We start from the raw sequence: 24,173 nt of genomic DNA, 5'->3' as shown, positions 1-24,173 counted from the left end.
ATATTTTAATATTACATAATAGCCAATTACAATATAAAATGTTCAAATGCATAATAAATAATAACCTAGTCAATAGTCAATAGTGTATTATACTTATTCAATATTAAATCAGATATAATGTTACTTCTTGAATGATCTTAATACCTTTTAAATAAATAATTTAATTACATTTTGCTGTATTTTGAGTATTGTTAATGTTATTATTTATCGCCATATTTTGTGTACCCTCATTTTTAAGATAATTTTCTTAGGGATAGTTTAATAATAATAATAGTAATAAGTTAAAAAAAATTCGTTTACATTTTTATTTACTTAGGTTTTTTCAGTTAATTTAATACATGATAATATTCTAATTTTAGACATTTTATATAGTGTATATCTAATGACAACATTGTCTAATCGGATTTATAAAGACTAGTCATTATTATGACTCATTTTCAACATTGACGTCGTAACATATACATTTTCAAAAAGAAATTATGTTCTTAACAATATAGGTGCGACTATATTACTATAATAAGGGAGTTTTCATATTTTGAAAAAAGTTCATATTTTCATATATGTCTTTGTAGAATTAAATATTCTGAAAATCAAAATATGAATAAATTCATAATCAATGGAAAAACATAGATATTTTTTCTTCTGTATATTTCGAGTAGATCACTGTAATGGATGTATTAAATTTGAATTCAATTTCTGAGCCGAGGAAAAGTTATCTACGTGCAGCTAAAACGCATTGGTAAATGTGCCGAATGCGATGACTGGGATTATTTTGTCCGTAAAATCATATGTATGTTTTTTTCGTTTCCGATGATACATTTTTTTAACCAAAAACCAATTCACTCTTTTTTGAGTTTGGGTAAAAACAGGTCATTTAGGCGAAAACTAAAAAGTCGATTTTGGGCAAAAACATGTACATCCAATATTATTACCATACCAGATTTCAGATCGAAATATTTTTATTAATATTTGAAGATTACTTATTTATCCATCGTCACGAGAACAAACAAATCGTATTTAAAAGCGTATAAAAATCATTGACAGCTGGTCTGTCTATCCATATGCGGGCATTGTTGATATAAACTTTATATCATAAAGAAACGTTTCGACTAAAGAATGATTTTTCTAAAAACTAAAATGCCTTTGACCCCGTAAATAGTATCAACTGATTAGGTACTAGAAATCTCACTTAATAATTTTTGACTGCTTCATAATGTTATGAGAGACATACAAATGATAATAATAATATTGATGTAAAGCCATATTTCCAATATGTGCATTCATTACTCTACTTAAAGGATCTAAAATGGGGAGGGGGTAGCATGCTTTTTGAATCACCATGTATATAATAAAATCTTAACATAATTATTTAGTTTTTATTAAATCATAATAATATTTTTTTCGAACGACATTTAATATTTAATATATTACTGTCACTGCAAGATTACTTGTATAAGTGTAATACGTAGTTTTAAATCTTTATTATTTTTATATTCATTTGTATTTTATATTAGGTAGATACTATAGACATTAATTTGACAGAGTTTATTTAAGTATACTTGTAAATGCTTAAGTTAAATCTATAAAAAAAACAAATGGTGCTCATTATAACTTACCCGACAGTAAACGGTGTTTTTTGATTGCAGCCAATATATTTTAACGCATACAGACAGTAGGCACTAAACTACAACATAAACCTTCTTGTTGACGACGATTATCCGTACTGTAGAAAATATGATGATGTGTTGATGTTAATCTGATTATCTGAATTTATGACGGTATTGTGTCTGGTACCTGCGCCGTCTATAATAATATATTATGTATTGTCAAAATACAATGGTTTACGAAAGAAAAAACACATTTTGAACGCGTGAAAAAAAGCAGAAAAACCACGAGCGGCCGGCGGATTATTGTTATTTCATATCGACATTGATAATTATTGTGTATTTGTTTGAAAATTATTTGTCGGTGTACAAACTGCATAAAAAGACCATAATGAAAATAATGTACAAAGTATGTAAGCACACTGTGGATTTCACTTTTAAATATTTGTCGTACGCTATAGGAAAAAAATAGTAAATGTATTCAATAAAAATTGTCGTACACATTTGACCAAATCAGATTCATAAATTCCACATTCTATAATACTCATTCTGTTGGTACATTATCATTTGTATGAATATCTAATGTACATTGTGATTGTGGCGTTAAGCGCATAATCGAATAGTTGATTCGTAATACAATGGATTTTTGTCGAATTGAATAAAAAAAAATATTACGTATTATACATACGAATAACAATATTGCTAAAAAAATTGTCTAAAAAATAAATCTCTTAAATTGTTTACTCATAAGTTGCTTGATAGACAAAAATTATAAAAATCACATATTATTCATTTTGTGTCATGTAGTTCACCTCGAAATTTGAGAATAAGCCTAATCATGATAATAATTTAATATTTGTAGTGCTAATTTTTAGTTATTATTGAAATTACGAAGAGTTGAGATTTTGCCAATAAATATTTATTCTGAAATTTATTACCTTGATAAAAAAAAATAATTGTTAGTATAGTAATTTAAGTATCTCAACTAATAACTAAAATCTTGGACCGGATTATATTTACTAAAAAAAAATGTTTATACTATCGACAGCTTAATAAATAATTTATTATTTATATTAAAATAATAATATTACCTATACAGTGTAAAATAGTAGTGGTATTTCGTATTATATAAAATATATTATGTATATATAATTAATTATAATATGTTGTTTTAATTTCAAAATATAAATCGTAATTTTTTTTTCTTTCATATCCAGAGGAGGAGTCACCCAGAGTTCTATGAACTTTTAAACCGATTCAAAATTGTTCAATGGGAACAGACGTCGTGAACAATAAAACCTTGAAGACACATTAATGAGACGATAAGGTCGTCTGCAGGACGTAGTCTAGTCTACCACAGGTAGGATCCGGTTTTACTTTCATTGATGTAAACAAGTCCTATATTATGTACGAAGGGTCTGCAATTCCAAGAAATCCGATGCAAACACGTTTATACTCATTGGGGTGAACAGTCTATAAGGAATTCGGTATTGTTCCTACGTGTTATAAGACGAAAAAAAGGTTCGCTCCCCCAATGCGTTATTGGAATGTCGACGATTTCAAAGAGTCATAATATATTCGGATATTCCCATTATATTATTATATACACCTGTTATACCTATTAATTGTTGAACCCATACAATAATAATACACTTTGAAGGTACACGAGAATCATTTTATAAATTATAAGGGTACATTCCATGTGGTAGACCGTAGCCGCTTATATATATATATATAAATGTATACGTATGTATTGTTGAAAATAATTCAAAAGAGAAATACATTATTCTTTTGGTTTTAAACAAAATTAATTATAATATAAAATTACATTTGCGGGTTAGATTTATCGGTTACTTATAACATGAATACATTTTAGTATTTTACAGTCATGCTTAGAGCTCAGAACTTATACACTTAAAAAGTATTAACTAAGCATGGACTTATGTGCTTATATAATAACAAAACAATTAATATGCTTTAGAAATATGGACTTATTTTATTTTTATTCACAACTTTTATAAATGTAAATATTTAATAGTTTCTACTAAATATTCTTTTGATAAACATGCGAAGTCGTATGATAACTAGGGATTAGAAAAAAATAATACAATAATACCTAGTGAAAATACTGAAAACTCAAAATATTTATACATTATAAATAATGTTTGTTTTTATTGTCAAATTTTAAAATTGTATTATAATTATAAACATATCATTAATCATAAAATAACCTCTAAAAAAATGGTAAAATTAAAAAATATGCACTATAAACATTCAATATTTTTTTGTAGTGTCGTGAAATTAATATCACATGTAAATTCAATAGATTCCGAGCCTTAGACTCATGCTAAAGGCAGTGTCAGTTTAGGTATTTATTAATAAAATATCATTAATAATTATAAAAAACCATTTTTCATTTATTCGGATTTTAATATTTTAGTATATAACATACATTAATAAATAGTAATAATCTAAAACACAAAACATTTAATACCCACAGATTAAAATAAAACCACCTTAAAAATAAGAAGAACATTGATTTTTATTTTTATGTAAATTACGATAAAAAGTAATTACATTTCTTTTAAATGGACTAAAACTAAAATATGGAAAAAATAAAAATAAAACTTTCGACATGTGTACATTTTCTATATAATTAATAAATAGTGAATTGTAGCGATATTTATTTATCTATTTTTTTTATTTTTTTTTTTCAATGACTAATATTTCAAAACGTATCCAAATAAAAAATCCATTGAAGTTTTCAAGTGCCGTTGACTGCAATATAAGGATTTTATATACCTACAAACCTTAAATAAGGTTGGTCAAGACCCTTTTTTTTTATTAAGCTGGGTCTACAGCTACGCCGTCTATTGCGTACGTATATTTGTATTGTGTTGTGTCTAAAAGTTGAGTTCGGCCCAACTCAGGAAATTTCTGGATAGATCATGCTTAATAAAAGATGGCAATGATGTCATATGATTACAACAGCCAATCAGAACACGATAAAAGACATACGCCACGAGAGACGACGCAATTATAAACCCGGCTTAATAGTATGTAATATTCACGGTAAGACTGATGAGCGATATTTTCCTTTGGCTAGTCTTGGGAAAACGTCGTCGTCGCCCATGAGTGCATATTGTTTACTTAAAGTAATTCAATATTGTTTTTCAGAAATAATTTGTGATGACATCCAGCAAAACGAGTCTATGTAATGAATTAATTAATAACGTGTATTCGCGAGCATTATCAGTAGTTTATCACCTATTATAGTCGGCCAGACGAGACGTGCCGCTTGTTTTCCGATTCCGAGGTTTATTGCGGGCCGAGGTTGTCGTGCAAGGTAAGAGTGTTAGACGCACATCGCACTTCATTAATATGATGTGATATATAATGTATTATTATAATATTATCATTCATTATCTCGTACATTTCCACGACCGTTTTTATTACTATATATTATAAATTATAATAATTCAACCTATAATTAATTTTAACCTATATCGGTAGGTTAGTAAAATCTGGTCGAATCCTCGGCAAAATACGAGTAGTTGCGTTTTTGGTAGGGTCATTATAAACAGTTTTGATAGTAATTAATCGATCAATATCAAATCGTATTTCAGTTTTCTAGGTGTTTCCCGTTCATAGCGACTGAAATTACTAAGAGTGCATTCATTCACAGTGAAGTATGAATCCGGTGCGGGGCGAAAAACTATGTGTTTTGATTAAAGATGTCAAAAATGTTATCATAGCCACAATGGCTCATTGCTCAACCACAGAATCCGCATAAAAACTGTGTAAATTCATACCTAACACCTATATGTTATAGGTATAACGTATAAGTCCTGGATGACTATGCTAGTACTGTATGTGGTTTTAACTTAATTACTTAAAATGAATCATATATTGTATACATAACTATATATACACATTTAAATACTCAATATACTGTGCTCTCTGTGTCGGCGCGGGACGGTTATCGTTCTCTCTTTAATGACAACTCTGCGAATCATTTTGATTTACTCGTTACTTCGAAATTGTATTTAAAAAAGTTAATTAATATATTCATATAGTTTTTAAAAGCATTGTATAATAATAATTAATAATTGTTATACAATTTTTATTTTTTATTTGATTAAGTTGATCGTAAAAATAAGAGACTATAATCATAGTTATTTATATCGTGTTCCATATTTATAAAATATTGAAGTTGATGTAATGAAAAATATCTACACTTGAATAAGTAAGTGTTGGTATGAGTCGCCCAATAATAAACATTTAACAATATTTAAGGACATTCTTACTGAATTTATATTAGAGTATATTATAATATAATCAATAATCATGAATAATATAGTTGAGGTGGCCTATCGGTTTATATCACTAAGTATATTTCATATTTCATGTTTTTTCGCTATATAGCTATTAAAGTAATTTATTTTACTTTAAGTAATACAATAGGTGGATATAATTACTACAGAAAAAATTTCATTTATTATATTATTAGTATTTATAATTATTATGATAATATTGTATTTTGTGTATGATTACAATATTATATAAAACTATATAACATACAACTCAAAATGTAATAACATCTTTCAGTAAATAGATTCATAGTAATTTAGTATACATTTGCATTGTTTATACTGTATAATACCTATAATTCATAATAATATGATATAATTATTAAAAATTTTGAACTGTTTTCACGAATTTTTTTAAAATAAAAAAAAATAATTAACATCGTTATTTATAGTTTAAATAAGTTATTTCGGCCAAATTTAAATTTATAATGTCTATAAAAAAATAATGTGACTAAATTTTTGATATATTTTAATTGAAAAATTGACAACTTAAAGTTTTGTATAGAGTTTTCAAGCATTTCTACCCAGCGAGGCAGGGAATAATTTTTAATCAACATTTAAAAAAAAAAACCAAAACATATTGAACATTTCTTATGTCTATAAATAACTAAAAAAATTTAAAAATGTTTGAACATTTTATCATATAATGAAAATGGTATTATAAACATTTGGTGAAAATTACAATATCTACGGTTATTTGTTCTTGTATTACACTAAAAAAACGATTTTGTTGAAAATTATATTTGCGTAAAAATACAATAAGAAATAAGACATTCTGTGTGTATATATTATTAGTACACGCATATATTAGGTTTGAAACACGTGAAGAAAATTATTAAATATACTTATAGATATTATATGCAATAAAAACGGTTCATTGAACTATCCAGCCGTTCTCCACATTACAACATCATAATATTTGAAAGACGTAGGTATCCAACATGTATAATGCCACGAACGATGCTGAACTAGCAATAGTCAAAAACACTAAGACAAATTATATCGAACTAACGAGGAGTTTAAATTAGTATCATAATAGACCTATATTGCGGTAACTCGAGATAGATAAAAAACTAGTTAGAGTATCTTCAGTTAAATATTAACTGTATAACGTACATGTAGTACATAATTATAGATATAAATGTACCTTTATCGTTGAAAATATATCTATAACAGTTCAAAAATCGCTATATAAAATAATCATAGTATAGTATGTATAATTGTGTGTATATATATAATATATACATAGGTACATAACATAATATTTTCAGGCTCAAAACTTGATCACTGTAAATTTTGTATTTATTATACTTAAACGAACATTAGAAATAGCAGTGACTGAGTGACACCAATCTAAATATGAAAACTGCCCCGTATGGCCAAGTTATATTGGTTGATCCACAGATACGTGAAAATGATGATTCATCTCTAAAATAATGTCAGCACGAATCTTATTAGTCCATATAAGAAAACGACATGGTATATGTATTTGTTTGTGTTTGGTAAAAGATAATGTTATTTTTTATTAGTAAAAGCTCGGATCACTCCACCTAATTTATCTATAAGTAGTTATATAATGTTAAACCTTAATCATCTAATCATCTGTATTAAAATCTAGATAAATAAACTTTATATACCTCCCAAACACCCCTAAATTCTGCTTCAATTGTATAAGCACGTGTTTAGAATCCCGAATACTGTGCAATGAATGTATAAAGACATTTCAAAATGAATATTTTATATATTCGCTTACATGTGGTCGAAACCACGTGTTTGCCACGCATTGATGGTGATGTAAGTTATATCATATAACTATATGAGTCATTTAGTGCAAAATATAAAATAGCACGAAAAAAACATCCGAAATGCTATTAATTCACTACTTTAATTGTTATGAACATTCACGAAATAAACAAATTTGTAAAACGTCACTTATAACCTTGTCTCTAAATTTATACTCCATAGTTCAATCGCCGTATATGCTAATATAAATATATTCATGGTCAATGGTTCAAGTCCGGTCATTTCTTTACGGTATTTACAGACGAATTAATTGAAGTATTTAATCGAAGTATAAACAGCAGTGTTACACAAATATGCACGTGTATAATTTCACTTTAGAAGATTCATTTAAGGTATTTTAATAATTTAAAGGTATCTACCTTTTACTCATATCATATATATAACGACATAGTGGCATCACAACTAATTTACACTATCTACGTATGTAAAACATAAAAGTATTCGAACATCACGAGTAACCCACGTGTTAATAATTCGTGTCGGTAAATACTTCGTTTATATTTACTTTTAACTAGTTAAAATAATATTATTATTAATAATAATAATAACGATAATAATAATAACATTAATAACAACAATATACTAATAATAATAGAGTTTGTAAACATATATTTGAAATACATACAAATTTATTATTGAAAACATACGTCTTGAAGATGTCCTATAAGGTCGTGTATTATGAGAATTCAATAATTTGTTGTTAGACCGTGTGGACAGTATATATATAATATATATATATTATACATAGCATATATAATGTCATCAGTATTTTTTATAATGTATATAAGTATAGGTACTTATTTACCGACTACTTTTTTAGTTTCTCATTTAGATAGTTAAGATTTGAATCGTGACTTTTTAAAGAAAAAAATTAAAAACGATATCAAGTATAGCTACTGAATTATTTGTCACCCGAAGCATATTAATAGTCGTTAAAAAAAAATAAGCATTGAGATTTCGAATTTAAACCACGCGTTCAGGGTCTGGATCAAGCATAGTTTTTACTCGAGACAAAGTATAAAATTAGTACCCTCTCATAATTTAACCCCTCTACTATGCCACTGTTGTACTTATGTACCAGTTACATAAAATACAAACTTAAAATGAAAACTGTTGCTTGACTTGTACGTTTTACATTAAAAACGGTTAAGTATTCATAGCCAAAGTAAAATGAAAATTGTAATTTTGTAATGAATAATAACTGTTAATATATTCACTTATTATTTGGTAATTTGGCACCTCCCGACCAAGACTTCCGGGGACAAGTGCTCCGATTCGCCTCCCCCCTAGATCCGGCCCTGCATGCACTGGTAGTTATATAGCTGTAACGTGTAATTCTAAGTAGGTAGTTAAAATAAATTAAAATTATGTGATATTATTTTTAATAAAATTTAGCAAAAAATAAATCCAAAAGAATTTATTTGAGGCATACATTAATACAACTATGAACTAGAACTACAGGCATGGAAAATGCTAAGCCCACACGTGCCACATCGAGGGCCGACCTTCGTTTTTTTATCTCGTAGACACCAGAATGTTAACAAAATAAATAAAAAAATAATCACAATTTTATTTTGTGATGTGATTATGTTCGAGAAAAATGATATGTATATACCATTAATATACATATTACGTACTTTTCCAACAATAATTGTTATAATAATTTGTATAAAATGTTTTTATTTTTATAAGTTAATTGTGTGGTTCACATAATATTCTATTCAATATTTTTGTTTCAGTTTAAACTTGAGAGGACGCCATACCCGTATGTGTTGTTTCTGTCTTACTAACATACATCATAACAAATTTTCGTTCAGCAGAATACATTTTGTGATGTTAGGTTTAATATTAGAGTAAATTTACCTATTATCAAATTTAAAGGTAAGAATATTATCTAGACAATGACATAATATGCTTTTATTAATATTATTATTTTAAAGTGAATTATTATAGTTATGTAAAATATTAAAACTTTAAAATGTTCATAACTCACTTAAAATAATAATATTAAATTTTGATAATGAGTAAGTTTACTCTAATATTAAAGCTAAAATCACAAAATGTATTCTGCTGAACGAAAATTTGTTATGATGTACTTTAGTTAGACAGAGAGAACACATGCGGGTATGGCGTCCTCTTAACGTTTGATATGTATGATTTCTATAAACTATAATATGATATAAAACACTTTTCCATCACGTCTTATATTCAGTACATGTAAATGGTATGTTCTATAGTTTTTTTTCAGGGGATGATATGAAAACAAGCTGTATTGCTCGGAAATAGCAAACTTGTGAAAATATTAACTGTAAACTTTAGATATTTTAGGAAGTAAACTTAAACATTTTAAGTTTAACACAAATTTTTAAAATTGAATAAGTATTTATTTGGTTCTAAATCAATGCTTATTTTTGAGAATCGATTAACATTACTCAGAGTACATCCCAACAAAATCTAAATAATTCTCATCACTTGTTAAAATTGATTTATTTTTTCATTTTTATTTTATTAAATCATGTATAAGAGAATACGTTATTCTTTTATAAGTGTTAAGATAAGTTTTTTGTTTGTTTTGTTTTTTGCAATACTTTAAATGTGTTTATTTTAAATAGTAGTATTTACTATATAGCCAAGTCCCATATCCATACTACATAGTAGATTGCACGTAAGTATAATTTGATATTTTAGTTTTATTTTTTAAGCATGATTTCCAGTAAATTTTTACTTTGAACCCGTAAAGAATAAAGATATTTAAATTGTTACCTTTTTAGGTTAAATTTACGTCCTTTTTTCCAAACAATTTTATGGAGAATAAAATTCTTTTCACTTAGAAAAAAATCATTTAACCGTAGAATCTGTAATGAATAATGATATATTTTATAATTCATTATATTAACGTTAGCATAATATTATAATTATTATATATAGAGAATACGTTAGAAAGGGACTTTATAGTACTACTAGAATCAAAGTGTGTAAGCCCTGTCCCTTATTTATTTATTAATTAATTAACACCCGCAATTTCACAAAGGTAAATTTAATATAGGTACAAAAGAAACATACATAATATTATTATTATTACAATACCGCTATTATATTATAGTTATAATGTAATTTTATTATTCTTTTATATTAATACAATTCTAGATATAGTCTTTTAATTATATATATATTTAATAATTTTCTTTTAAATAGCCATCACTCAACGAACACAATATTTGCCACTTGTTGGACGACTATGTTTCATATTACGTGGTAGATTAGCTCATAATCTGAGAAAATATAAATTTTAAAATATTTAATTTATAAATTTATAATTACATTTTTTTTAAATAAGTGATAACAATACAAATTATGGTGACTTTTACAATAAATTAACATTATTTGATATTTATAAGTTTTTTAATTTCTCTTTTACTGGGAAAAATATTTTTATAATCAACTTTTAGGCTTTATAACCTAATTCAAATGGAACCCGTACTATGGAGATGGATCTATTTTAAATACCTACATATTTTTCGATCCTGCAATAGTCGTATAGAAAATGATAATGATAAATATATATATATGGTATATATCGACAGTTAAATGTAGTAAATATTGTACGTCAGTTTGTATATCATCGGTTATAAAATAATGATTAATAAGTTGTGAATTATTCTTTATTTTTTTTTTTTTTATACTTGATCTATATTTCTAAAAATTTCTAATGTTGATTTAGAAAGTTTTGTATGTACGAGTATACTACTATTTAACGATATTTTTTATTTACGAAACAATTATTTTCAATTGAAAGTAAAACGAATTCTTTTCAAGGTCAGCTATTATATATTATTTTCGCGATACTTTTAACATATTCAAAATAATACATTATGAGATAATAATATCAGACGCATATACAGTTCATGGACGATATATACAGTCGAGACGTAGAACGGAATCCCATTCAGACCTTGGGCACATTAATTACGTCGCGTACTTTTGATCATCTGACATTATGTATACCAACGAGTTTTTAATATACATACATATATATATACCATGGAAATATAAAATTGTAGCCAATTTTTCAATACGCAGTTTAATAATATAGGTACACAAATCATTTTTCACTTATAGAGGTTTTCATTATTTTTTTATGGATAAATTATGTATATATGTATATATTTGTATTAAATATATTATGTATATTATGAAGGTTTGCCCTCGTTTGAGCCTCAAACAGGTACCTAACGAAAATATTTTTAAAAATACTTACGTATTAAACCACTGACGTAAGGTCTTTGGCGGTATTCCATTATAATATATTAAACGTGGGATACCGACATAAACGTATCGTATAAATATGTATTTTATGTATATTGTATTATGTAAGTATTAGATAAATATGATTTGAGTTATCAAAGGTTAACCCATTTTCTTTGGATATTAATGAATACAGAAAACACATGTAAATAAACAACATAGTTTTATTGGGGTATCCACTATATCTACACATTTACATAACTACATGATAAACGATATTAAACATGAATACATTTAACTATACGTTCTCAATTTTAATACGAATATTTACAAAATATACAATATTTAAAAATAGTAACTTATATATACCTATAGGTAAGCTTTGAAGTACCTGATATGTTTTTTAATACATTTTTTCGATGTCTAAAAATGTATGTACTTATACTTAACAGAGAGGCATTTTTTAAATGTTCTATAGGTATAAATTATAAATTTAGTGCGCAATAAAAATATTGACTACCTACTTTCAAAGAAAATTAGAAATCAAGTACGAACACTCCGGTTATAAAAGTATCAAATATTAATGTATTTAGGTACAGTTCCTAAAAATAAAACAACTAACTAATAAATTCAAAAATGTCCAGTAGTATGTATATCACGTACATAAGTCACGTACTCACATATATCACGTATACAAAATATGCCTACATAATGAAAATTGTATTCCAAAATCTCTCATGAATCGTCTATAATATTCGAACCATTCCAACAACTTAAAACTAATTTGCTTATGAGACAAAATTAGGCACTACTAAAAAATGTACACAACTACATAACAACGTAATTATAAAATTATTTACACAGCTTTAAATTGTCTATAAAAAGTATATTTATAATTAAATAATTAAAAATAAATATTATTTAATAAAATATTTTTATAAAACCTAAATAATTAGTAATTTATAGGTTATCATCTCGATTTGCTTCAAGTATTTTCTAATCACCCGTAGACTTTCGTGAATTTGGACTATTGCTGCCTATATATTATTGTTACCGTCAGTGAATTATGTATATCTATGATTGTTAAAATAACTATTATTATAATTTAATATAAAAATAATCATCTTAACGATGTCAATATATGTTGTAAGAGTAGTAAACATTTTTTTTTATTGCAGAATATTGTGGTTTTACACTATACTTCAAGAATTACAGTAGGTAAATATACATTGATATTTATTATACTTTATAAATATAAATGTTCACTGCCATAAAGATTTTGATAAATTAGTTATTTCCTTAAACTGTATAAGTTTATGTCTGTATCAATGTATCATAGACTAGTTTAATATTGAACTGAGAATTTATATTCAAATAAATGTTGAATTGAAGGAAATCTACTGTGGAAATTGAAAAAAATAGCGTAAGTTCCTGGTTTCTATACTTGAATTATAAGTATAAATTAATTACAACAAAAATTACAATATTTCTTATCAAACCTGTCATAATTAATATAAAATTTATTTAACATAGTTGTATTTAAACTACAATATATTTTGGCATGGTTAAATATTATTACGTAACATAATATAATTAATAGGCATTAGTAAAAAAAATTAAACTTTAAATGTTTTAGTGTAATATACATAAAAATATATAGGTACATATATAAAAATAAAAATATAATTTACCTAATTACAATAAATATGACTATAATTTACTACAGTCTTAGGACGGTATTGCACAGATAGATGCAATCGTGCATATATATATAACTATTAACATACTATCAGTGGTTTCGTGACCGTGATTTTTTGGGACAAGTATCCCAGACAAAAATTTGGTAGGTGGGAGGGTAGTTGGAAAATGTCAAAGCTGGCAAATTTCATTTTTTCAATGGCCCTGGATTAATAGTAATTTATAATTATGGTTCATAGATTTAGTAGTATTCTTTCATTTCTTTCACATTAGTATTAATACACCCTCGAATTACAATTGTTCGCTCGCCACTGCATACTATAAATTATAATAACACATTCTTCAAACTGATAATAGTTAATAACTGTCAAAAATGCAATACTTAGATTTTCATAATATTTACTGGAAAACGTAAAAAATATTCTTTTTAAAATTATAAGTTTAGTAGATATATGATTATTAGGAATTGGAGTAATGGTTTTATTATCACATATACGCCAAATATCTATGACATACTCTTACATTATCTCTAATACATTATACAATATTAAAAAATAATACACAATATAAAATATAATATAATATAGTAATAATACATAAAATAATATTTAATATAATATTATAATATTATACAATATTATACTTTATTAAACAATCATGTTGATCTATGTCGTGTATATAGTATATGTATACACCGCGCACATAATATTAAAATCTATTTAAACGTATTATATTTATAATAATTAAATAATGTGTTATTCTGTTATTTTTTAAAAATATTAATCGTAGAAAAATTAAATATTTTTTGATTATGTGTATAATCATTTCTACACAAATAGCATTTAAAAAAGCTTAAACAAATTTTATACTATTTATAGGTGTTTGACATTTTCCAAAATTTGTGGTCAATCATTGTTCTTATTTCCGATTTAAAAATCATAAAATTATACATGGTTAATTCTTTTTTAGATTTTTAAAATTAAAATGATATTTACTTTACTCATAAGTCATAAACAATAAGTTAATAACAGCTAGTAATATGATATATTAATTATATGTAATAATATTATTATACTATTATCATAAATAATGTTATGTAAATTGTGATTAGTTCAACCTACCAAATCACTTATAACAATAATATAAATTATAAATATATAATAAAATATTCTAAGAAATATATGCTAAGACCGTCTCCCGTCAGAATCATTTTTTTTTTGTATACGAAGATTTATTATTAAATTCAATTTTAACATATCCATTACAGTGACCTACTCAATGATGAGATGTACTCCACATTTTCTATACAGCAGAGTGACTTCTCGGATTTAAAATAAGATAGAAGTTTAGTTTTTTTTTTATCACCAACCCACTTGCCATGATATTTTGCTTAAATATTGATCTTATTAATATTAATAATTTAAACTTATATATTTCATAATATTATAACAGTTTGACGTCTCTTACCACTTACAAGAACAAAAAGTGCTTAAGGTGTTCTAAAAAATAAATCACATCGTTGTAATAAAACATTATAAAAGATCATTAACCTATCCAGTCACCCAAGAATTTTTCAGTGAAATCCAATAACGATACCAATCCATAAATGCATTGACCCCTGAACCTAAGGCCGATGACCGTCTGGCGTCTACAAATTACCAAGATGAGAAATATGTAAATTAATAAAAGAAGAACAGGGTTTGAATAACGAACTCAAAAAAAAAAATATATATATACATATAGTTGTCCTTGGGTGTGTATGTCGACTTAACTAAGTAGTCTACAACTGTGATTTCCAGGAGCATATTTCCCTTGAAAGATGGACGTCAACAACCTCAACATGTATACCATATATACTAATACTAATATTACTAATAAGTAGGTAGGTACAAACTTTGTGAAAAACAGTGGTTTATTCTACAGATGTTTCTGCAGTTTAAATTATAACTTTGGCTTAAACTAAAAAGGCTCTTGAGGGAGGAATTTATTATGTATTTATGTCTATAATAAATAATATGATTTTATTGTAAATAAATAATTTAAAACCAATGAGTTATAAATGCAAATTTAAAAGAATTGAATATAATAAGATGTAAAATAGTGTAAAGAACTAAAAATATAAGGATTCAAATAAAATAAATTATAATTTTTTAAATTATGATCAAGGCCGTAACTGAAAAAAATTTCGGGGGAGAAAGGGGAGGTCCAACATTTAAAAAAAAATATAAATACTGAAAATTTATAGTTACTCTACTATATTAACCACTAAAATATTTCTACTTTTAAAAATTTAACCCCTGGACCCTCCCCCAAGTTACGGTTTTGATTATGATCCCTGTATGAAAAAAATATTAGTATAATACAATAGGTATATGTATAGGACATATAGTATATTCAAGTGTCTTGTCGTGTCATTAGACGACTTGTCGACTTTTCCTCTTAAGATATCTAACTAAAACTTTATTATCTTAACCTTATTTAAGCTTATTACTTATATAAAAATTATTGTGAAAATTGTTTACCAGAAAAATAAAAAAATATATAGTTTACAAGTGCGTAGAAGTGTGAGGGCCGTGGAAGTAATGATAAAGTAGTTCCCACGGTGTCGTCGGTTCAAAACTGTAAAAAAAGAAGTGTATAACCTATTGTAATATTATGATTAAAAACATTCAAATACAACCCTTTTAATATTTGAACGTATATTATTAATATATATTATACTCATTTGTGGATATACGTTGCATAATGAAGGAATATTAACATTTAAAAGTTATGTGTTACACAAATTAATGTTTTTAATAGTTTGTTTAGATCTGCGGCACAATAAATAGCTTTTTGAAAATAATAATATAATATAATTGTTCATACGTTTACATTGATTTGAATAAGATTTTTTTTAAACTAGTAGTGCATGTTTATTTGCATATAGATTCATTTACTACAATAAAAGCGAAACAAACATTACAGATAAAATCATAAAATAAAATATTATACACCTTGTCCTTTTTTTTTTGATTTACTAAAAAATTGAATATATTTTATTCAATAAATTAAACTTGAAATGTTTTCTGTATTTTGAATTGGACAATAGGAAACTATTCGGTTCATCAGTACTATATAGTTGTTTAATTGTTTTATGGAAACAATTTTTGATTTTCTAAACGATAATCGGAAAGATATTATAAACAATGTTCAATTTTGTTCAAAAATTTAAAAGTTTCATGATGAAACATTTGTTATTTTTTTTTTAGAAATTTAATAAAGTATATAATCGACAATGTTTCAAAACAATCTACACTAATTAACTAACTATATATATCATTAAATACTCTAACAAATCTGCAAAACAAGAAATCTATTATCGTCGCATAAATTCCTGTCAATTCTTCCAAAAGACTTAAAAGGAAGTATTGGCGAGTGGTTGATAGTATATACCAGATTTCCGCATGACCCTATAGGCTATTTGGCTATACAACACTATAGAACTGCAAGCACTGCAGTTGTGAAAAGTATTCGAATGATATATATATATTATTATAGTCTATGTAGGTCACGAGAATTTATCATGCAAATTAAATAGCTAGTACTTAGATATATTATTATAATTTACATTGCATATAAATGTTCATGAACTTTTATAGATATACGAGTACCTATTATAATCATTAGTTTATTCAAACCTTCTTGGGTACAGAGACACATAGAAAATAATAGTGTTATAAAAGGGGCGACAGGACAGCACGTCTTGAAGGCTTACTGTGCTTCGAGGTAAAAAGAAGGTTAGCAACTCATATAGTTATTAATTAAGTTGTACGTACAACTTTGTATCATACGATAATTGACTTATATGTTTATTTTATCGATATCTGATCACATGTAATGGCCAATGACTATAGGAGTACATCTGATTGGCTATTTGGCTTATAGTTGCAAAAAATATTCGTAGGCAATGCTAATTGATCATTTTTTGGTAATTATATGCAAACGATATTTTTATAACACATCAATAAAATGTATTTTTGTGAATTTATGCAAATTACGAGACTACGATCTAAACATCCGCCTCTAATATGAGAAATTGACATTGAACTACGTAAAATAATATCATAATCAAGTAAACATTCAGCCGATGCTTATATAACATGTCATATTACAAGGTCGAATGTTTTTGAAATTGTTGTTTATATGTAACACTTAATATGTAATAGTATAGGCTATAGGCAATACAGGGTACAACGGTGTTTTAATAACTTTAAGAACTAAAAGTTTATTGATCTTTTTGGACCGTGTTCAAGATCCTTTCCTATTTATTTATTTTTATTCGACCTCTCTTCTTTAGATATATCTACAAACTGCAAAATACAAGAGAAAGGGGTCCTTGAACGAAACAAACTTACACTCGACGCACGTCAACATTTATAAACAAATATTAATTTATAGCATTATATTACGTATTATTATTATTATTTATTTATAATACAAGTATTACAGCATATTGCATCTATTTAATTTATTTTAATTATAATTTTTTTTTCAAATAACATGATTTAACAGTTTTATCACGGAATTTAATGAGCAAATAAAATTATTATTATTATTATTCGGTAGATTCAAAATAATTAAAAATAATTACTAATATTTAAATTGTTGTATTAAATAATAATTTGTCATTTAACATAAGAATGCCAAAAATCAAATAAGTAAAATTAATGAACAAAATATGGTTGATAAATTTGGTTTCTTCATTATAATTTAAAACGTTAACGGGAAAACATACATTAAACTTTCGAATATGTAACTATCTAATGTAGAATCTCGAATAGAAAATAATTTATTTAAGTTTATAGAATAAATATACATGTATAATGTATATAATATATATTCCATTTCATTTTTATAGTTTCTTTAACATTAAAATACAACTAATTATAAATTAATACAATAGATATTTTTAAAAATTACTTGTAGGTTTCCATACCTTTTATACCTTAAATGAAGTATAAAAATTATATTTTGTTTAAAAAAGGTGAATTATGATTCTAAAGTATTCCATCTATTCTAATAATACAATATAAAAAGCAAGTCTTATTAAGCCAACCCCTAAATCTAAATAACGTAGAATATCATAGAAATTAAAAATAATATTTTATAGGCATAATTTATACTATATTTATATAATTTTCGTGGTACAAAATATGTAATACACAATAAATAATTTTGATAAATTTAAGAAACTTAAAAATGTTGTAGATACTAAGATAGATATTTATTTGTTTTTATATAATATTATATAATGTTTTGTTTTATAGAAACCACGAAGGTTTATAAATATAAAAGATCTTAACTCTTTCTTGTTTTATATAATATGATATGATTTAAGGTGGACGAGTAGACTAAAATGAGTAATTAAAACTTACATATTTTGTGAAAAATATTAAAGTTTGAATTATTACAAAACGTAATAATAATTGTAAATGGGTTAATTTATTTTTAAATATATTTCTATCAATAATATTATATGTTGTGCAAACTACTAAAACGTGTAATAATATTTTATTATTAATAAAACCATTTTTAGTACTGTAGAATTCAACTTCTAAAATATATAGGCTAGTTTTATGCTATATTGCATTCAATTACATTTTTCTTATTCAAACGAATAGACAATAGTGCTACAATAAGTTTAGCCAGTTTAGGCTAGATAGTTATAGGTTAAACGTACATGAATTCTAATTTTACTACACCATAATATCAATATGTACATATTTTGTATTATACACGTAAGTTAGATCTAGATCCTACATAGACATATAGTATAATAAATACATACCTCCGGACTATACATTTAGTAGATGTCTTAAAATTATCAAATTTCGACATTATAGAAGACTTATATTTTTATATACCTATTAAGAATGAATCTTAATCTACATTAATTTGCCTGGAATTTTTTTTGTACAAAATAAAATATGTGAATTTTGTAATACATCTTTAATATCCATAAAGCACCTATTCTTGGAATTCCCATACTTAGTAGGAGAGATAAAAGTCTTCTCTCAGCCAGCGAATCTAGAAGATATTTTTTCATTAAGCATTTCCTCGAAAAAACTAACCTAGCTGTACAACCGAATTTAAATAATCATAAATATAATACTATTTATATTATTATTGTTACCAAGGTACCTTTATAATGTATGATTATTAATTATGATGAATGTACATTCTAATTATAATGTTAAATATGAAAAGTAAATTTTTTTCCTAGCTAATGACTTTATTGTTGAAGGTTGAAGCCAAAATAAAATTGAAAAAAAAGGAACCTAACCTAACCCAAGTGTTACATTATAGAAATTTTCTACACCTATTACATAATATTAATGCTAGTAATAATATACACATACCCATTATATTATATTATAATGATATAATTTATAGATTATATTATACAATATATCTAATAATCGTATTGTAGTGGATATAATAAATATCCCAAAACGAACGACGGAAATGCGCATAACGTAATAATAATAGTAATAATAATAATAGACGCTATGAACCTTGACTCAGTGCCCTTACCGCAAGACGTAGAGAGGGGGGAGAGCGGCAACGAAAAGAAACAGTTAAAAAATACACATTCAAGTCAAATATGTAGATCATACACACACATGACACACGTCGTTTACCGATGACTGCAGCGTTATTATAACATTATGTTATCGAGGAGAGGGTTTAACGGGGCAAAGGGGGGAAGGAGTACACGTTTGTGTAGTGTATGTGTGCATGTGAGTCGTCGTGTCCTAGTGCACTAAAATACGTGTGCCGCCCGCGTGTTTGTATACGTCGTCGGTCGCGAGCACGGCTACGGTTCATCGACCCCCGGAACACCCAGCGGCGTGTTCGAACTGGACCACTTTCACTGTTTCCGGACGTTGAACCGGCGGCCAGACGAACCACTGACTATATTATACATATTATTATATTATATTATACGAGTGCGAGCACACGCACACACACACACATACACACACACACATACAAACATACATACACCAAAGACCAACAAGCCGCCGCTGACGACTCGTCTCCCAAGAAAACAGGCCCGCCGCCGACCCGCTTCATCGGTGGGTCAAGGAACTCGGCAAGCGAACGCGCGCACGTACTTATAATAACGATAATTTTTAATATTGTATTGTACCTATACGCGCGACGAGCGTTAACGCCGTACAAATATAATATCAATTATCAATATATCCGTTGTTTCGCGTTAATAATACAATATAACTATTATACGTTATGTGGTTATGTCTGATCGATTAGTCCGTCATAAAGGGTGCATTAAAAAAAAAATACACGTGCAAAAATCAGTATACATTATTATTATATGAGAATGCGGCTTCCTGCTGGTATTTCTCCGTACCATTCTGTACGCGAGTCAAAAATTAAATACCTAATATAACGCCATGATGTAGGTGTTTTAGGTGAATTATAATGTTATTCAGTGGCAAAACTAGGACTATTTTGTGGGTGTGTATAGGAAAAGTAATAATTTAATATGTATTAGTTAGGTATATATTATAATTGTCACAAATTACAAAGATTAAAAAAAATTTTTATAATAATTATGTATGTCAATATTTCATGTTTTTCATATCATATCGTTATAGAGTTTGCTTGATAGTCTCAAACAGTACTCGGAAGAATCGAGATATTTTTATATCTTTACGCATTATGTTTATCCGCCTAATAAAAAACACGCAATCTAAAGTTTACATGACATATCCCAATCAATATCAAAAGAATAAATTTAATATCATAAACTAAAAAGTAAAAAGAAATTAATACAGAAAAAATGTTTTTAGGGGTGGGTTCATATATCCGTAATTACGCCACTGATATTATTAAGGGCGCTCATGAATAATTGTTTCCCGTAATTTTTTTTTTAAAAAGGTTACTCCCCGTTTTCCAAAATATAATTTACTTGAATGGCCTCCTATTTTGGACCCTTTTGTACTGAAATCGCCTTTGATAGCTATAATTAATCGATTTAGGTATAATCTTACATATTATAGGAAATATTTATAAATTAAATAAACTATATTTAATAAGCTAATACCTACCCTCAAACGAGATGAGACCGAAGCCATCAAAGTTAATGGTGAGAAATTGCACTTTAAGGATAAATTCAAATGCGGGTGTAGTGCATTATATGCGATTTTTAAATTCTCATTTATGTTTATATAACGATATCGTGGGCTTAATGTGAGCTTATAATAAATGTGAAATTTACTATTTTTATATATCTAATACCTAGAAAATAATATAGACTATCGATTAATCAATTTATTATCCATAAAACAATACATTCAAAAGACAATCGAGTATGTACATTCAACGTAATAATATATCTATCAGACGCGAGCAAATGGAATTTTTTAACATAAGACAATGATACTTTTTTTATAAAGTCTACAATGGTATTATAAACTGCGTGACGATTCGATTATAGTAACAACCGTACAGTCAGGTGGACGGTCATGTACGCATATATTATATAGATGTAGTATAAAATACAAATGTATAATATCTATATAATATAATGTAATATAATATAAAAACCTTCTAATTTAACGCGACCCAATGAATCGAATATGTCACACATAATCGACTAGTTTATAAATTAAATGCAAATTTTTTTTGTAGTCCTGAATACTGAATAGTACAAAATATGATATTATATTAATATTAATTATTATTAACAAATCACAATTCAGTATCTGATAGCTTTCGAAAATCGATTTCGAACGGATTTCAATTTATTAAAATTAGTTACTGTTCACAAAAATTAATTGTAATCGAGATATTATCATAGAATAAATTAGAATGTACCCGTACATGTGGTAAAAAATTAACATTGTGTTTTAAGCCATAAAATCCAGTTTTTGTAAAACCTACTAATTATTTTAAATTAATTCTGGTCTATTTATTAGCTACGTTAGATAAAATCGAATAATAATGTTTTATATTATTTTGAAATTTGAAATATTATTAAATATCGATATAACATATAATGGTATTAAACAGCATTATATTATGTTATCACCAAGAGAAGAATAAAGGATTTGAAGATTTTCCATCCTTAAATCCAGTTTATCAGCTGCCCATTCCATATAGTTGCTCAAAGATGATATAGATAGTATTACATGTTATATTACATAAGTTTAAGTCGTTTAAGATTAATTTAGTAGTGGTAGTAGGTATATGTATAAGATAGGATGTATATGGTGGTTTACTGGTTTAATTGTTAATATCTCAAAAAGCATTAAGGTTTTCGAAATAATTTTTTTTTACATAAATTAGGGCATTATAAAATTATTTATAATTCTTTTAATTTCTTACTTTTTTTTAGTACTATAAATAAAAAAAAAAATTGAATTTTGAATTATAACACATTATATTATATGTTATATAGAATATTTAAAGTTTAAGCGTTTAGCTACATTTTGCGGGAAACCTTTATTGAACCACCACTCCAATCAATAATTATCATGAAAATTCTAAATACTTACGTATAGGGCATATTGTCATAATATATGTTATATTTTTTTTTAATGTTCTGAATTAAAATAACTTCAAATTATATAAAAAAAAATATATTAGAGGAAACACGTTTTTACTTGCTTACAGCTTAATTATTTTTTAGATTCAGTATAAATCACACGTAACATCAATACTATCATATCATAATACAATACATTAATTATTATAGTATGTAACTATATGGTAAACAACTTTAAAAATAGTTTTATTTTAAATTTATAATTAATAATTTGGATACCTTTAACCGTTATTTATAAATTAATAATATACTCGAAGAGTCATCGATATTCGATAGTTTGGCAGTAAATTGGCTGTGGGTGGGTATTGCCACTCTTTATAGTCTTTAGCGTTGGCATATTGTCATATTGAACTATTATAGTTGACGAAAGCTATTTTTTCGCTATTGCTAAAGAATATTAATATTATATTAAATAAGTAGTTCATAATACTCATGCATACGACGTGCACAAACTTCAATTTTGGATGCAGCATGTTATATGAAATTTTCAAAATAATCAATTTTTATTATTTTTAATTAATAAAAAATATAAGCTATCACAGAAAAAATAAAATAAAGATAATAATGTATCTCTTTTAAAAAGTATAGTCATAATTATTATAAAGGTTGGGCATATAAATAATTAAAATAAATCACAACACTAAGCAATAAGCACAAACAATGAGTTCAATAATAGTACGGGTTTATAGTAAAATAGTAGTCTCGCTGATTGACGATAACTTTAATCCACGGAGCTACAAAATTAATGTGTATAATATGTATGTTGTATGTATATGATGATATAGAATATACCTATACATGCTATGCCTACATTGACTGATGTAGAAGTTTTCACGG

At 26.0% G+C, this 24,173-nt stretch overlaps 1 protein-coding gene and 1 long non-coding RNA gene across 5 annotated transcripts in view; one reads left to right on the top strand and one right to left on the bottom strand.

The window, feature by feature from the left end:
• LOC132921004 (cytochrome P450 306a1-like) overlaps window positions 1-24,173 on the bottom strand; it is a 34,195-nt gene that overhangs the window by 6,000 nt on the left and 4,022 nt on the right. For 2 of the 4 annotated variants that reach the window (XM_060983797.1, XM_060983793.1), the window contains exon 2: window positions 1,617-1,803. The exons of 1 other annotated variant lie outside the window; for it this stretch is intronic. The gene's annotated coding sequence lies outside the window, so the exon portion shown is untranslated. Of the gene's footprint in view, window positions 1-1,616; window positions 1,804-1,859; window positions 2,102-24,173 lie in introns of those variants that run through there. One more of the 4 variants, XM_060983795.1, reaches the window with a different exon arrangement.
• On the top strand, window positions 4,676-5,763 carry LOC132921006 (uncharacterized). Its single transcript, XR_009660814.1, has 2 exons — window positions 4,676-4,950; window positions 5,231-5,763. It is a non-coding gene; the product is annotated as an uncharacterized LOC132921006 (long non-coding RNA).

This window comes from Rhopalosiphum padi, chromosome 2, assembly GCF_020882245.1.
Source record: "Rhopalosiphum padi isolate XX-2018 chromosome 2, ASM2088224v1, whole genome shotgun sequence".
Classification (NCBI taxonomy): domain Eukaryota; kingdom Metazoa; phylum Arthropoda; class Insecta; order Hemiptera; family Aphididae; genus Rhopalosiphum; species Rhopalosiphum padi.
This window is presented reverse-complemented; position numbering and strand designations above follow the sequence as displayed.